General features: G+C 34.9%; 1 pseudogene; it reads right to left on the minus strand.

The window, feature by feature from the left end:
• Nucleotides 1-14,245: 14,245 nt before the first annotated feature.
• On the minus strand, nt 14,246-14,368 carry LOC113457068 (annotated as a pseudogene).
• Between the last annotated feature and the right edge of the window lie 4,995 nt (nt 14,369-19,363).

The raw sequence follows: 19,363 nt of genomic DNA on the forward strand, positions 1-19,363 counted from the left end.
GAAATGGGACGAGCAGTGATTAAAAGAATACAGTGTCCGTGTAATTATTTCGGGTAAAGCTAGCCGGAGGCGGCCAGGGTGCTGGAGATGCAACCTCACCGCTCCTATTACTACATTATGTCAAAACATGTATTTACTTAGAGAATAAGTAAATTAGTCCTCAATTCACAAATAGTGATTCATATTTCCATAGTTATCAGAATGCATATATTATAAACTTACCTTTTAAATTCTAAGCTTGAATAAAATTACAATTAAAAGCTGTCTTTTTTTCATGGCATGCCACTGCACAAAGACCAGAAAGAAGCAGATTATTGTTCTGATGCTTTCTTCTTTCACTTGTCTGTATTACAATATCTCTGCTTCCAAAATTAAATTCCTTGTTAATTTAATTCATATAATTTTGCTTTCACTTAAGGGAGGCCGCATATGGGTCTATGTACTTCTTTTGTTGCTTCGATTTTTTTATATATTTATGTTTGCTTCTTTAATTTTATTTTGAGTCAGAGTCTCTACATAACAGACTGTCCTGGAACTCACTGTGAAGTAGAGACTGGCCTTAAAGTCACATACATATGCTTGCCTCTGCTTCCTGAGTGCTGGGATTAAAGGTGCATAAAACACTGCTCAGCTAAAATATGTTTCAATGACAAAAAAAAAGTAACATTAGGTTCTCCTACTCTTTTTCCTTCAGTCTGTCTCAGCTAAGGTCCAGCAAACCACTGTAAGGAAGAAGGATCCGCTTGTTCGTTCTGGTTGCCCTCTATCTTAGCCCCAACATAATCACACAGAAACCCTACTAATTAAATCATTGCTTGGCCCATTAGCTTTAACTTCTTATTGGCAAACTCTTACATATTAGTTTAACCCATTTCTATTAATCTGCATATCACCATGAGTGTGTGGCCTACCAGCAAAGTCTCAGCACCTCTATCTCCGGCTGAGGGTCCATGGGGTCTCTCTGACTCTGCCTTCGTTTTCCCAGAATCCATTTCTGTCTTCCCAGCCTACCTAAGTTCTGCCCTATCAACAGGCCAAGGCAGTTTCTTTATTCATTAATCAATAAGAACAACACATAGACAGAAGAACCTCCCATACCAAACCACTCCCATGTACATAGTCTAATTTTCTCTAATATTTCTGTTATGTGTCTGTGCATATATTTCTAAGCACAAATATATACATATACATACACACATATGTATGCTTCATCAGCATTGTGACTACAAGTACATATAACAATAGACAATTCTTTATTTATATAATAATTTAAATTTTTTAAATTATAATTAAATTCCCCATTTTCCCCATTTCTTTACTCTCTTCATTCCCTTCCATGCTCCCTAATTGTTCTCCTTTGGATTCATAGCCCCTTTTCCTTTAATAGTAGTTTTGATGGACTGAGATCTGACTTCTAACATTAGCAAATAAATTTTGCTACTATTAATTATTGTAAAAGTTAACTTAGGTGTGTGTGAGAGAGAGATTTCCTAAGAAAAGTACTATGATCAATTAAAACAATAAAGGGAGTATTGCAATTAACATTATTCAAAGTGCATTAGTAAATTTAATATCTAAATCAAGTAATTTTAATTTTCAGTTGTCTTCATAAGCCATGAAAATTTAATGTGTTAAGCACTTATAGTTATACAGCTGTCTTTGCGAATCTCTTGCAAATGATACCTGGAAAGTTACGTTAGCCAGCCCCATGTTAAAATTAATATTTTTTAAGGTTCAATCTATACAACTCAAAGTCTACACACATAATACCCAAGTATAAACATTTAGATCAGATGTGGGTCTTCAAAAACAAATAATAAAAATTCATTTTGTTAATCTCAATACATAAATTTGACAACTGAACATCTTAGATTCTTAAGCATGAACACTAGGAAAATAAAAATTTTGCATTTTTTCAACACATCCTAAACATAAAAGTGATAGCTTTAGTTTTCTATTTTCTTATTTATGAAGGACGGAACTCACAGTAAGTGAGAACTGTTGACCTAGAACTCATGCTGTAACTGATTAAATCTCTGAAATTATAAACAGGCAACTTTGCAGTTGTTTAATATTATGAACTTTTGGTGCAGGAGTAAAAAAAACATTTTGAACCACAAATATATCTTACTGTTTCATAATAATTTCTGGAAAAAGATACATTGACATTTTTCTATAAATCAAAGATATAGCAAAATCTCCGTGTAACTTCATTACCAACAAATTGCATTATCTCAGAAATAAAATATTTTTAAATAACTTGAGGCAGGAGGTAATAGTTTCTAAATTTCAGGTATAAAATTCATAGGCATTAAGCTTTTCTGTGTGCTTTTTAAATAGTTTGTTTGTATTCTACGTATTTACAGAACAGACAGCTAGTGATAAATACAGTAAAGAAGATTAGTGTTTACTAATATATATCCACAGCTTATTCACCATAAAATGCAAAGGTAGAACAGTAGAAGACATTACAACTTGATTTTAAATATCTTTTGCATTATCACTAATGAATAATTAGTCATATTTGACCAGAACAACCACGTAAAACCCATTTTAACTGTAGAAATACCTTACATCTGTTATTTACAAAGAAATATTATCTCTACACAAATATAAAAACATGAAACATACGTGTATATGGAAATTCATACACATATTACATACTATATGTTTTAAATGAAGGGCTATCTTTATAAAGGCTTACCCAAGCATCTCATGAAATAATCCTAACAATTCCTAAATGTGATGTAAGATTGACAGAAAACCTGAGGCATAAGGAAGCCAAACAAACAAAATCACTGTTCATCCCTCCTAACCACAAATTTATAGCTGTCATGCATTGAGAAATTGAAAGCCTATTCAGTATTAGAAGGACATGTGCTCCTTTTCTTGTACTTAATGTATAAAAACTAATTCTGAATTGCCTTAGGCACTTCTAAGCTGTCATACTTTCCTTTATGTGGATCACTAAAATAAAACTTTTGATCTCTGAGCCTCTTACACGACTTTTTATTTAGAGTCAGCATATTTTTCATATTTTATAGTATAAAACTTAATTTCTTTTTTTTTTAACTCACAGAGATCCGCCTGCCTCTGCCTCCCGAGTTCTGGGATTAAAGGCGTCCGTCACCATCGCCTGGCTAAAACTTAATTTCTATATTGACAGTGCAGACCAAAGATGTTAATGACAAGATATGCTTGAAAACTTATGTACATTAAGCTCAATTCCAAATTTTAATCATGTTCTCTTGTTGTATATTTGGTTTCCTGTTATTTAAAGATCCTCAGTAAGGTAAGGAGGGGAGGATACTATTTCACAATTCATGAGTCATTGAGATATAGAAACATGCTAAATATTTTATCCAATTGGTTGAGCTTCCTCCCTGTCCATCTTATGACCAGATTTACTGTGTCTCCTCTTTAGAGTAGGTATAAAATGTACACCTTGGTTTTTGATATTAAAATATCTGTGCACTTCTTATGTGTAGAGCATTTAATTCCAAGAAAGCAGGCTATTTTTAAGATAAGACATTGAGCTATGAGTATGTTATAATATTATTAAGAATAATTTTTATTTATTATTTATATATTAATTATTAATCTATTTATTATTTATATATTTGTTTGTCTATTATAAAAACAGTCCTCACACTAGTTAGGCTCTGACATTGCTGTCCTGGGCCAGATCCCATCGGGCACACTATGTACACGAATATCATGAACATAAAGATCACATCACCCCTCTCCTTCATAACTTAGATGCATCCAAGTTTGATGACCTTTTATTCTAGCATCATCTTAAAGGAGTTTGAGAGCCAGTTAAAAGACAAGAGAAGAAAAAGATTCAAAAGTGTCTAAGAGAGATAATAAGAAAATGGAAAATCCTAATGTGGTCATATGCACCATAAACATCAGTTAATTGTGATTTTAAAAACTGAAGAATAAGTCTTAGTTTGTAGAATGCTTATTTAGCATAGACAAGCTTTAAAATCTAAAACACAGGGAGATTGAGCCCAGACTGGAATGCATAAGATGCTGAATAAAAGAGAGAGAGTGTGTGTGTGTGGGGGGGGTGTCTTGGTTAGGGTTTCTATTACTGTGAAGAGAAACATCATGATGCAGCAATTCTTTTGAAAAAAACGACATTTAATTTGGGCTCCCTTACAGTTTCAGCAATTCAGTCCATTATCACCACAGCCAGATGTGGCAGACTGCAAGCAGATGTGGTGCTGAAGAAGTAGGTTAGAGTCCTACATCTTACAGGCAATAGATGTCCTGTCACATTGAGCAAAGCTTTATTAAAAGAGACCCTAAGCCCACCCCACAGCCACACAATTCCTCCACCATGCCACAACTACTTCAACATGGCCACACTTTCCAGTAGTGTCTCTTCATTCTGGGACCCTTTTCTTTTAAAACACTATTGGAATTGGGGGAGGGGGTCGGAAAAGGAAGAAGAGAGAGGGGGAGAAAGGCCCAGACAGAGACAGAGAGATCAAGGGAACTAAAAGATGTACCATATATTTCCTGCTTATTGGCAATAAGAGTATGAGTATCCTTTCTGGTATTACTATTCATTTCACGACAATGATCCGAGAAACTGGAACAGTGCAAAAGCAAGTGAATCCAATGTAAAAGATGGAAAAATGTTCAACACTTAAGTTATAGCATATATTGTAACCAAATAATGAATATTTCTCTCTAGATCATTTCCAGGTGAAGCAATATGAACAGACACCAACAAAGGTGAGCAGTACCTTCAATTCCTGAAGCCTTTCCTCCAGGTGTCTAGAAAATAAAAGAAGTACTGCCAACAAAACCACATCAGGCAATTTTTGAAGACAGAAAATGTATCTGCTTGATATGAGACTTCTAACAACTGCATATGATGTGTAATGGTGTTAGATTGAATAGAAAATGTGTGGTTAGATTGCCATACCATGGTGCTTTTCTTGCTTCTTTGCAAGTCCTTACTCTGTGAATTATAAAACTGAGATCAACAAGTGAAGGACCTGCACACATTTGTGAATAAATTAAAAAAAAATCTAGAACTGGCCATCCAGATCAGTATGCCCCAGACAGCAGCAAGGTCCTTCAACACCAACATGGTCTCAGGTGGCTGTCTAGACTCCGGGAATCCCATGGTGGCCCCAGAAATCACAGACATCAACACACAGCCTGGCTGCTTCTGGACCATACCGCCAGACATGACCCACAGCAGCAGCCTGGACCACTACAAAGCCATGACTTCATCTGGCAGCACAGTTCCCCTAGATGAACATGGACTGGGGGTAGCACAGCCCTCAGACACCAACATAGCCACAGGTTACAGCGCAGATGCTAGACATCTATGTGGTTTGGTTGATACCATGGGTCACTGACATCAAGAAGGAACCCATTGGCTAGAAATGGCTGTTACTGCTCGCCACAGCATGGATAGCTGGCCCTAAAGATATCACTTAGAAGAGTTAACTCTGCCTCTTTCTGAGAAGGATGGAGTCGGTGGCCTGGACTCATCAGCTCAAATACCACCCTCACCCACATCCTGAGATGTTGACCTACAGTAACATCTACCTCATGTGTGAACTGCTAGAGTGTATGAAGGAACTGATCATAAAGGGACTGGTCCTGCGAAAATTTAATCTCAGGATTTGAGTACTTGGGACAAGAGCGGGATATCCGAGAGGAGTTTCGGGGAGTGTCCCGTCATGATGCTTTGCAAAAGGCCTTGAAACAGACCAATAACTCATGCAATGGACATTATGTAGGTGAGGCCAAATGGACAAAAGTATATACCGAGTGACACACCACAGTTCCCGATGCCAATAGGATGGATGAAGAAGTGTTGGGATGATGGAGGAGTGACATGGATTATTTCTTGCTTGTTTTGTTTTTAATTAACTCGTTGAAGGAGGGCTCTTTTGGGGGGGCCATGGTGCAGGGGTGAGGAGTAGGTAAGGAGGGACTAGAATGTGAACAGGATTGCAGTGCCTGATATGAAATTCCCAAAGAATCAATAAAGAACTATGTTAAAAATATTTTTCCTTGAAGAAATTCAATATACATCAAAGCTATATATGAAAACTACCTGCAAAGAATTCCAAAATTCATGAAATCATTTTATAGAGATGGATATAAAATGTCAAGAGGGGTAGTGAAAGACATGGAAACTCTTCAGGGAGGGTTGCTACATACAAGGCCTTCCTACATCCGTGACAGAGCGCCAGCTGATGTGTGGACGAAGGGTGAATAAAGAAGATGAAGAAAGAAATGCAACTTCTTGTTGAAAGCCATAAGGGAACACGAATCCATGGCAACAATACATGCTTCACCTATACTTCTATGGCTATTGAAATAATATATGTGTCTGAGAGAGGCCAATACAGATCAAGTGAATTGGTAATGAGTTTACGAACTGGGACAACTCATATCTATTATTATTATTGCAGACTTCTCTTATTTTAATGTTTTGCAAAAAGTCACCTAAATAAAATTTGGAGCATTAAAATAGGAAACCTATTGCCTTCTTTTAAATAGTGTTCAACAGTTCATCCTCTATCTTTTTAAAAGTGTATTTTCCAAATTATATGTTTATTTACAATTTATATATTACCTTCAGATATATTGCTGTGATCTTTGGGGTCTTCTGGAAACATAGTTAGTGTTAAATGTCAAAGTCCTACCACATATTAGTATGTAGTTTTTTGAGACAATATTTTTTAAAATATCAGTGTTTATAGTATTAAAAAAAGTAGCTTCAGTTTTAAACTATAAAGCTAAAACTAGTGTGCTGAGAGTACTAAGCCAATTGGAGCTGTTGATGAAGGAATAACCCACATTCCATTCTCTTTACAGTGATGTTTCCTTCACCTTAAGCTCCACCTTACCCAGAGGCATTCTTTTATAGGGCCTCTGAGTTTCAACACCTCAGTGTCTGGTGCCCGTTAAGACAGACAAAAAGCACAGCAGAAGTTCTTACATCTCAGTGGGTGACTCAGATGAGGCCTCAATAACTCAGTCCTACGGGATTTGGTTGAAGTTGGCCATCAACTTTGGGAAGCATATTGCTGCACTGAGATTTGTATACAACCAAACAATTTAACAGTGATTTTCCCAGGTGTACTGGCACAAGTGCCAAGAGGGCATTATGATATTATGCAACCAATCCTGAAATTCTCACTTTAGTAAATGACACAGAATTTAGTATGCTCATGCATACAAGGTACCTGTTAGCTTCACTTCATTTTTATTTTAATACAATAGCCAAAGTCAATTTACATCTTTTTGTCAAAAATATAAGCTCATAGAGAGAATATTCATACAACTTGAACAATATTTTGATAATGTATAGGGTATTCATTAAACAGAGGTATAATAAAAATTAAAATTTTACTTCCATACAAATGCTATAATATCAGAAAGCCAGAATAAGTAGACATATGAGAGGGTCATTGTTGGAGTTAAAATATGGGCCAAAAGAGATTTGTGACTTATAGGGTAATATGATTTATTTATAGTACAGAATGGAGAAATACCTTATAAATATTTCAGTTTTCATAAATTTTAGAAAACAATAGTGCATAATTACTTGTAGTAATAATATAAACTAAACATAAAAACTAATAGAATATGAATAAAACATATTAAATAATAGAGTAACACACTGTTTACAAATGGGAAGGATACATTCACTATTAAATATATTGTACAAAATTAACACTAAAACCAGTAAAAAAAAATAAAAGTAAGTTTTGCATTAATTTAGATTTAAATATAAAAATTGGAAAAAATATTTCTGTGTCCTAAAATGCAAATACTTGTCAAGTAGCTAAATTTTTTTGTGAGAAGGGGTTTCAGTAGGTAGAGAAGAGGAGGAATTATGTATCTGCCTCTCTTTTCCAGTAGCGCATGGAATTTTCTGCACCTTATAAACAGGGTAATTAATCCCTCTACTGTAGCTTTTCACATTTTACAAAAGAAGCACTGTCTAACATATTTTTAGCTAATCTTGACAATTTTCCTTATTTATAATCATCTTTCTCTATTGAGGTCAAAGGGATACATTTATAAGGTGAAGAAAGAATTAGGAAGTGCTGTCAGATACTCTACATAATGGTCTTTTTGTTTGATGTGCTGTAAAAGAAACAAACCCTCAGACTTGACCTCATCATCATGATGATCTAGATAATGGATTTAGTTAGAACTGATATAACTCATTCATATTCTATTGTAGAACAGTTTTGTGTCTCCACTTATATTTGATTAAATTTCCATTAATCATTATTAAATATTCCTCTCTGCAAATGAAATGGCAGTTAGTTCATTTAACATATAATTGAGTTCTAATTGAGTAGGAACTGTTTCAGAGAATAGTTAAGTACTTTTTAAAGGTAAAATAATACAGGTGACAGATTTCTATGGTAAGATTTTGCACCACTCTTTGCCCTCCTCTGTCCTTTTCTATATAATGCCTCAATAGATTCCTGGTACACTGTGTTTGATACTTTATCCATCATTTTTACTCAGTAATGTGGAACCATGATTTCAGAAAAATATCATACACTTTAGAATATCCTTTTTATATTACATATCTTTGGTTCTTTGTGGAAATAAATGAATTAAAGTTGTAAACGGAAGTCCCAAGTTGTTATTTTGTTAGACAACTTTTTTTTTCTCTCGAAGAATACCACTTATAGATTGCAAGCAGTAACTCTAAATAGAATCAAAAGCATTTTATTTAGTCTGGCCATAATCAGAAAGCAATAATTTCCTTCTCATCTTCTTATTGTTAATTCTAATTCTACACTTCTTTGACAGATAATCAATGTGTAATTTCCTTCATTTTTGTAACAGAAACTAGATTTTGAAAACACCACTTTATTTTTCAAAAATTAATATTTTTAATTGACCTTCCTCATTCATATATTTCAACTTTGCTATTTTTCCATTATACAGAGGATGTTATTTTAAAGCAGTTGTAGTCAACTTTCTTTGCTCATCTCTGGATACGCAGTGAAAAGAAAAGTTTGAATCACCTTGATGCACAAATTCCTTGCTGAAATAAAGTGTATTGGAGTTTTATTTCCTCTATCTGCACTCATGTCATGAATCAGTGTCCAATTCATAGTATGTGTCCTGGACTGATTATTTTCTCAGTCCTATGACAGACAGCACGTGACCTAACCATTGTTTTCATCCTCTAACAACCAAATGTTAAAATGTTAGAGATGAAGCATAACTTTAATAGTAAGATAGTGCAAAATTCATCAATTAACTATTACTGCACCAATAACTCACAGAATTATTTCAGCTAAATAGTAGATTTTTCTATAAATAGATAAAATATTGATTTATTGATGAACATGTTAGTGTCAGAAATTCAGACATAAGCTAAATATTTTTAAATCACAATCAAAACATTTATTTCTAAAATGAAAACTAATGGTTAATACTATATTTCAACTTTACCTTAGTGGTAAAGGACAAGTCTCTAGGCATATCTATAAAGAATTATTTGAATAATGTTGGCTTTTGTGATGCCTTGAGGGATTATGAAGATTAAGCGAACTGATGTGGGATTAATCACTGCATCGTTTGTGATCTCCCTCAGAACAAAGAGAAGAAAGCCAGTTGACTGCCAGCATCCAGCACTCTGTTTCTAGGCCAGGTGAATGGTACCTCAATGTCCTACCGCCTCAGCTTCTCTCGATGATGGACTGTACCCTAAAACTGTGAAACAAAGAAACTCTTTCTCCACTAAGTTGTTTTGATCTGGTTATTTTATGAGAGCAACAAAAAAAGTAACTAACAAAGTATAAATGATTAAGGTTTCTCAAAGTTAATTAAGTTAACATTAATTAAAAATACAGTTCTATCATTTATTGATTTTATTGACTAAGTCACTTGAACCTGGCCTTCCTATCTTTCAACCTGTGTAGAATTCTTATTACTTAAGATATTTATTTTTTATCTTACCTATGAATTCTCTTTTTAATATTATATTATAACATCTTAAATTATTTTAGATCTCCAAGCTCCAATTTTTCTCCATTTTCCTATGTTTTATTTTTTGGTTTCTCCTCTAATCCAGTCTCTGTGTTATATTAGTTTATTTTTGAAATAATTATTTTAACTTCCTATGGATTCAAATAATCTTTATTTTTTTCATTTCTTAAAATTTTGTTTTTATGGGATAACATCACTTATAGCACAATGAGCATAAATCAACTATTCAACTATTCCATGTATATAATATTTACTTAAAGTACTGTGCCTGTAATAAATAAATCTAAACATCTGTGATACATGAATTAGCATGTAAAAATGGCTCTTTACTCCATTACTTGTTAACATGTCATCTTATATTATTTTTTTCTGACAATCTTTGTCCTAAAGGGTAGTCGATGACATTTTATAATTGTTTTAAGTTGCATTTCCACTGTACCTAATGATGGTATACAATTTTCTATGCCTAGTTGGAATTTTTATAAGAACATTAGGGAAATGTGTTATATCCTACCTATTTTAATATATTGATTTTCTTATATTTGAGTTGTGTAAGTTCTCTATAAATTTTGCATAATTTTTCTCAATGCATTGGTTGCTACTTTGTTCTTTTCCCCAATTGTTTTAGGATAACTTTTAATTTGATGTCACTTAATTTACTTACATGTAAATGTTAAATCCAACAAATCCTTAACACAAAACATCCAGGAAATGACTAAACCATGAAAAGACCAAACCTCAGAATGATAGGTATAGAAGAGGGAGAAGAACTCCAGATGAAAGAAACAGAACATATACTCAACAAAATCATAGAAGAAAACTTTCCTAACCTAAAGAAGAATATGATTATGAAGGTACAAGAAGCTTACAAAACACCAACTAGAAAGAACCAAAAAGTCTCCTCACCATATAATAATAAAAACATTAAGCATACATAGAAAAGAAAGAATATTAAGAGCTACAAAAAAAAAAAAAGATCAAGTAACATATAAAGGCAGACAAATCAGAGCTACACCCGACTTCTTCGTGGAAACCCTGAAGGTCAGAAGGTTCTGGACAGATGTGCTGAGGACACTAAAAGACCACGAATACAATCCCAGACTACTATATTCAACAATTATTTCAATCACTATCGATGGAGAAAACAAGATATTCCATGGCATGGAAAAAACAGATTTAAACAATGCTTATCCTCAAATCCAGCCTTACAGAAAGTACTAGGAAAAAAAAATCTCCAACCCAAGGATAGTACCTGTATTCACAAAAATACAGGAAACAAATAACCTGTATTTTTACAATGCCAATGAAAGGCAATACACAAACACTATAACTTAAAAAAACAGGAATTAACATTCACTGGTCATTAATATCTCTTAGTATCAATGGGTTTAAATCACCGATAAAAAGACACATGCTAAGAGAATGGATACAACAACAGAATACACCCTTCCACGGGATGCAAGAAACATATCTCAAACTCAAGAACTGACATTACCTCACAGTAAAGTGTTGGAAAAAGAGTTTCCAATCAAATGGACCTAAGAAACAAGTTATCCTAATATCTAACAAAATAAACTTCAAGTGAATATCAAACAGAAGAGATGAAAAAAAAAAAAAACACTTCATACTCACCATAGGAAAAATCCATCAAGGTGAATTCTTAATCCTGAACATCTATGCCCCAAGTACAATAGCACCCACATATATAAAAGAAATATTACTAAAGCTTAAATTTTACATCAAATCCCACACAGTATTAATAGGAGACTTCAAACCTCTCCTCTCCCCAGTGGACAGGACAACCAGACAGAAACTAAATAGAGCAGTAAGGGAACGAACAAATATAATGACTCAACAGATGTCTCCAGAACATTTCACCCAAACACAAAAGACTAGACCTTCTCCTCAGTACCTAACGGAACCTTCTCTAAAATTGACCACATACTCTATAACAAAGTAAACCTCAAGAGATTTAAAAATTTTGAATAACCCACTGTATCTTCTATAATTACCATGGCTTAAGTTAGAATGCAACAACAACACTAATTGTAGAAAGCCCACAAACTCATGGAAATTGAAGAGTGTTCAATTAAATCAACCCTGAGTCAAGGAAGAAAAAAAGAAAAAAAATAGACTTCCTATATTTCAACAAAAATGAAGGCACAATGTACCTGAATTGATTCAAAGATCCTCCTCTTAATCAACACAACTACAAACATGTGTTTTTTGAAAAGAAAATAAATGTATACAATAGAAAAAGAAATTATCTTCAACAAATGGTGTTGACATAATTGGATGTCAGCATATAGAAGTAAGCAAATAGATCCATATCTATCCCCATGCACAAAACTCAAGTCCAAATGAATCAATGACCTCAATATAATTCTAGCCACACTGAACCTCACAGAAGAGAAAATGGAATCTAATCTTGAATGCACAGGCACAGGAGACTGCTTCCTAAATATAACACCAGTAGAACAGACACTGAGTGCAACAATAAATAAAGAGGAACGTCTGAAGCTGAGAAGCTTCTGTAAAGCAAGGGATACAGTCAATAAGACAAAAAGGCAGCCTTCTGCGTGGGAAAAGATCTTCACCAACCCACTCAGACAGAAGACTGATGTCCAAAATATATAAAGAACTCAATAAACTATAAATCAAAATATAAAATAATCCAATTAAAAATTGGGATACAGATCTAAACAGAGAATTCTCAGCAGAAGAATTTCAAATGGTCAAAAGAGATTTAAGGAAATATTCAACATCCTTATCCACCAGGGAAATGCAAATCAAGATGAATCTGAGATACATCTTACACCAGTCAGAATGGCTAAGATCAAAAGTATCAGTGATAGCTTATGCTTGAGAGGATGCAGAGTAAGGAGAACACTCCTCCATTGCTGTTGATATTGCAAACTTGTTCGGTCACTTTGGAAATCAGTATGGCAGTTTTTCAGAAAATTGTGAATCCATCCACCTAAAGAACCAGCAAATCTACTCTTGTTCATATACCCAAAGGATACTTAATCATAATACATGGATATTTGTTCAACTATGTTCAAAGCAATGTTATTTGTAATAGCCAGGACCTAGACTCTCCTCAACTGAAGAATGAGTCTAAAAAAATATGTACTCAATGGAGTATTACTCAGGGGCAAAAACAAAAACAATGACATCTTTAAATTTGCATGCAAATGGATGGAACTAAAATAAATAATCCAGAGTGAGGTAATCCAGATCTAGAAAGATGGGCATGGTAAGTACTCATTCATATAAGTGGATATTAACTGTAACAAAAAATAATAAATCTATAGTGCACAAACACAGAGAAGCTAGGTAATAAGGAAAACTCTAAGAGAAACATGCATCCACTGGGAAGGGACAAGTGTTCTTCTAAGAAAATTGGGAGCTTGGGGGTGAGGGGAAGGGAGAAAGGAAGATGGAAGAGGAGGAAAATGAGAGAAGTTGAGCGGGGAAGAAAATTGAGGGAATGGAGTGGTTGAGACAGGGGAAGGACAGAGAGAGAGAGCAAAGAAAGAGATATCTTGATTGAGGGAGCCATTATGAGGCTAACAAGAAACTTGGCACTAAAGACATTCCCAGGAATCCACAAGGGTGACCCCAGCTAAGACCCAAAGCAATTGAGGAGAGGATACCTGGACTGACCTTGCCCTGTATTCAGATTGATGACTATCTTAAATGTCATCATAGAACCTTCATGCAAGTCATGGAAGTAGATGCAGCGATCGACATTGAAGCCCTGGATGGAGCTTCCAAAGTCCAGTCGAAGAGAGAAAAGAGTGATATTATGAACAAAGAGGTCAAGATCATCACGGGGCTACCCACTTAACCAGTTTACCTGAGCTAATAGTACTTCACCTACTCTGGATTAACAGCAATAAAACCAGCATAGAGCCAAACTAGGCACACTGGATGTGAGGCAAACTGCGGGCAACTGTCAGGGAGACCAGGATTTATCCCTACTGCACGTACTGGCTTTTTGGAACCCTTTGTCCTTGGAGGGATATCTTGCTCAGCCCAGATACTATGTGAAGGGCTTTGGCCCTGTCTCAAGACTTTCGTGACTTCCTATGGGAAACCTTACCCTCTCTAAGGAGTGGATAGGGGTTGGGATGGGAAGGAAGGTGAAGGAAGTGGGAAGAGGGGAGGAAGTGTGAACTGGGGATGGTAAATGAAAGGAAAAAATATATTTTTAAATAAATAAATAAATTTTAAATATAAATGCTACTGTACAAGTCAGAAACGGATGCCAATGAAATGGACACAGCTGTGCCATTTAAAAGGAATATTCTCTTTCATGCATAGAAAGAGAAGTAAGGTTTTCATAACTAAGCTAATACAGGAGTATTATATACAATGGACGGTTTGAAGAACGTATCATCCTGTGAAAGGATATGTATTTGTGCAGAAAATATGAGTGATGGCCTTAGGATGGTGAGTTTAGTTTTTACCACTTCGTTTCTGAGAAGTGCAATAGAATGATCCTTAAATCTACAGTATGAAATCACAAGTGATAGACACCGTAATGTTCACTGTGGTTACATGTATAATTGTAACCTTCACAAACCCTGAATGAAATGTCTTTTTCTCAGTATAAGAAACCAAACCTAACAGATTTGCCAAAAATCGAAGATTTTTTTTCCATCTGAGAACATAGTGATAGGGTCATTGGGCTGTTATCATATCTGATAGGCCACAGCTGTTACACAAAAGTTAACTTGAGCTCTGTTTTCACTACACAATCACTAATTGTGTAGCTAAACTGTCATAATGTGGGAGCTGATAGAGGAACAACCTTCATTAGAAAGAAAACAGGTCACATTGATGCCAAGAGTCTGGAAAATCAAAGGTGATGAATCATCTCTTCATTTTCCCTATTAGAAGTTGTTTGTCCAGCTTTGAGGATTGCTGGGGTGCCTGCTTCTGTTCCTCTTGCTTTCTATACTTTAGTCTGTTACTTCCTCTGTCCTGTCCCAAGAGTGCTTATCCCCACAATCTTACAGATTAGGAAATCATGGTCAATTATCTTTCTCTTAGAATTCGAATAGCAAAATTTTTATGTATACTAAAGGCCTTTAGTATTTTGGTTTAAGCTTAGATAATTGGCTTTTTTTTCATTCTCTTATATCCTGTGCTATAATTATTTGGGTTATACTCTAAGATAACACAAATATATTCAGCATATTGTACATTCAGTATATAATATATTCTATGGCAACATAAGCTGCAGCTTTTAAAGAATAATGCCTATGGAGACAATTTCCTTAATCTTCAGGTCAAACCAAGCAAGAACAAGAATGTTGACACAATAAACCCTCATTTTGTCATATATAGGTAAGAATTTTTAATTGCTTCTTCCAAGCATACCTGTCTCACTGGCAATAAAGATAATAAGTAAGCCTTCAAATATCAGCATTTGACCTACCTTTAAATATCTGTTTTTTATATATTTTTTTAATTTTAATTTTGTTTTTTTGAGACAGGGTTTTTCTGTTGCTTTGGGGCCTGTCCTAGCACTAGCTCTTGTAGACCAGGCTGATCTCGAACTCACAGAAATCCTCCTGCCTCTGGCTCCTGAGTGCTGGGATTAAAGGCATACACAACCACTGCCTGGCTAAATATCTGCTTTTTTATTTTAAAATATTAAACATGTATATAATAACATATAATGTAAATGGCTATTTTAATCCAAGAAATCATAAGTCGATTCTTTTTTAATTTGTGACTTTTTAAATTTTTTTTTGTAAAATTTTTATTGTGACTCCCCTTTGGAAGTCATAATACTGTCCATGGTGAAGTTTTACAGACAAGTAGAAACATAAATAAGAAATGCTCAATTAGCTGGACTGGGAATAGAAACATGCCCAGAGAATATGCTTAGAGACAAAAGTAGAATGCTGGCAGGGAAAGCATCCCAGAATATGGAGGGCGACATGGTAGAATTAGGGCCGATAGTGATGACTAGAAGAATCGGGGGGGGGGGGGGGTAGAACAGACAAGTTTAGATAGACTGCTGGGCCAGGGAAATGACAACTAAAGTTAGTGTTCTGCTCATTACCCATTCAAGTTTGATCAGTGGTTCTAAAGCTTCTGTGGTAACCACAGAGTATCCCTTTCAGGCCATGTGCATTCTAAGGAACACATAAAATGAGGACATGACTCACCATATCCCTTTAAGATGTCCATCCACAGGAGGACAGATGATCATCACTCTGTACCTATGAAGAGTCATCTATTTATAGTGTCCTTTTATTTTCAGTATAACTAAAACAGTTTAGGCACTACATATAAAATAACATCTACTTTGAAATCATTAGTTTGCAATAATTTTAAGCCTGGTACAATCAGAAATTTTAATTAAATGCTAAAAGCAGAGTGAAATTAAAATTACATTTGTGGTTCGTTTTGTCATTTTTTTAAATCTTAAGCTATAATATCAAGAACAGATTGATTTTTTTAGTAGACAATTTCTTCTTTGTACCTTATTACATGTCACTGAAAATATATTACTATTTTTTCTGCATGTGACTGATTAAGAGGCAGAGTCTCATATGCTAGGTGTTTCCATGTGGTTGTCAAATGGCCAGTATGGAGTTGCTTCTATATATCTAGTTTGTACACAAACTCTAGAGGTCAGATTCTGAAGAAATCACATTACCCCGATGAGCTGTCCAACCAGCTTCTGTGTCCACATTTGGAAATGTACTGTTTCAGCAATCTGTTCTCTAACTAGAACCTATAATGCACCATGGTGATTGGAATACAGGGATCCTCTAGTAGCTGAGAGTCATAGCTAAACCCTTCATAACTCAGGGCTTGTCTAATTCACAGTCATCACTGCCCTCATGTTACATTATTTCGGTTCAACTCAAGCAATTTGTTTTACTTGCTACTGGATATTACTGTCTTGCTTGAACTATAACCTTGTGAAATATAACTTGTTTGATAGAATCTGCTAAGTACCATGAGCTTTCTGATTAACTCAAATTACCCGTAAGTCCTGCAGCTGGGCCTGTTTCTTCATGCGTGGCAGATCCCAAGTACTGGACTGGGTTCAAAGGAGGAGTGTATTTCTAGCTGCCAAATCCTCCTTAATTAGTACAGGCTTGGTCATAGTTTGTGGCTTCAGAAGACAGTTCCAGATACTATAATACAATTAAAAAACTCTGAGAGACATTTCATGTATGAATGGATCTCTTTTCTGCCTAATATCATAGCTAAAGCTTATAGATTAACCAACCTGGAGATAGCTAATTTTATTCCTCATCTACTCCAGTATTATATTTGTTATGTAAGGTACACAAAATTATCTGCTTGATCATATTTTGATCTTATTCTGTGATTCTGATATTTATTTAGCTTATTCATGTTTACTTTCGGTGGTTTTCTTATTACATAGTGGAATAGGATTTGAGAGCAGTATGAATAAAGGATAATTGCTATGATTATTTTTCAGGAAGAATGAAAATAGAAGCATAAGTTTACAGGTCAACTTAATAAATGGAAAGTAAAACACTTTCACCATTAGAAGAAACATTTTCTTTACAAAAGTAAAACAAACTATATTTTTTTTCATTATACATACCAATCCAAGTTCCCATTCCCTCCCTCCTCTCATTCCCTCCATACACACATGAAAGTATATTTGACCGGTACACTAGAATTAATCAGATCAGCTCAAAACAACAGATATAATTTAATAATAGAAAATGGGGAAACTCACAAGACCGGGGTAAAAGTTCCTCCAGTGTCCAAAACCGGTCCGGCAAACACCGCGGGAAGAAAGTTAGCGCACCTGGATTCCCAGGTTTTCTTCCCTAGCCCCAGCTGGCCACACCTAGCCAAATGTGATTGGCTAAGCTTCCCCATCACACACATCCCACCCCACCCATATCCACTCTTCTGAGAAGGTAAGGCTCATTGCTTGGGGAAGGTCCAAGGCCCTCCTACTATATCTAGGCTCAACAGTGTATTATCCAAAGAAAATGGGTTCCAAAACAGCCAGTACAAGCACTAGGGATAAATTCTGGCCAATAGCCCCTCAGTCTTCCCCAGCCATATAATTGTCAACGAAATTCAGAGGGACTAGTTTCATCTGAAGCAGCTACTCAAATTATGTCTGTAGTAAGGATGCAGGGAGATGAACTGAGTGTTCACATGGCTTCTCTCTTTAATTCAATCTGTGATCCCAACCCATGGAATGGTGCTGTCCACAAACAAGAATGGTCTTCTTACCATGAAATCTCAATAATAGTATTTTAATCCAAGCCAGGGTAAACTCAACTTCTATATGATATGTCTAACCTTAGATTCAGAGCTATATTCTATTTATGCAATGACTGCTGATAAAGGAAAATCTGTTAGGATGAGTGGACTAAATAATTATAAATATTAAATAGTCAACTGTAAAACATAGATGTAAGAACAACACTAAATGGATTCAGTAGCTTGCATTTATGTATTTATTTATTATAATAATAAAAGTTGGAGAAAACCATAGAAAATTTAACAAGACTAATAATCAAATAAAAAGAAAATAGCTGTAACAAAAATAAAATCCAAAAGTTGTTAGAGAGAATGTTGACTGTTTATAGAGAAAGTTGTAAAAAGGAAGTAGAAACATGGAAATAACCCTATTTCATTTTGTGTATTCTCAAGGAAATTCTCAAGAATTAGAAATATTAGTTTAAAAAAAGGGTTAGAGAAAACAATTTAAAAATCATTCTTTTTGATCTAGTATCTTCTAATTTTATCAGACAATGGATGAAATAGAGAACATATGGAATTTAAAATAATAATTTGAGAGTGCATTCAGAGGTGAAGGAAATATCAGAAATAAAATATTTGAAAACAGGAATTGAGCAACCAGCAAGAAATCACAACAGTTCTGATAAGAATGAGGAAAGAGACAGAGCGCTTCCTTCTGAAGTGAGAGGAGACGTCCAGAGAGGAACACAGAAGGTCTGGGGGGCAGCCACTTAGAAATGAAACAGAAGAAAAGGCGAGGGGAAGCTGATGTTTAAAGTATGAACAAGGAGAACAAGAGCACGTAAAACGAATCTGTATTTTGCTAATTCATTAATCTTAGAAGATGATCCCTGCTTTTCTCCAATAAATTTAGTTCTGACTCACTGTAATCATTATGAATACAGTGCAGAGACTCCTTTTGAAACTGGGTATGCTGGCGACATCAAACTCATAGGCAACCACTATGAAGAATAATGACACTCACAGTCAAAAGCCACAAAATCCTGGAAGAATACTGCTGAGGTATCCTTTACTATCTTATGTAACGAACACCAAACTTCCATTAAGTCCAATTTAAATCAAACTGACA

This window comes from Microtus ochrogaster, chromosome 17 (genome assembly GCF_000317375.1).
Source record: "Microtus ochrogaster isolate Prairie Vole_2 chromosome 17, MicOch1.0, whole genome shotgun sequence".
NCBI lineage: Eukaryota > Metazoa > Chordata > Mammalia > Rodentia > Cricetidae > Microtus > Microtus ochrogaster.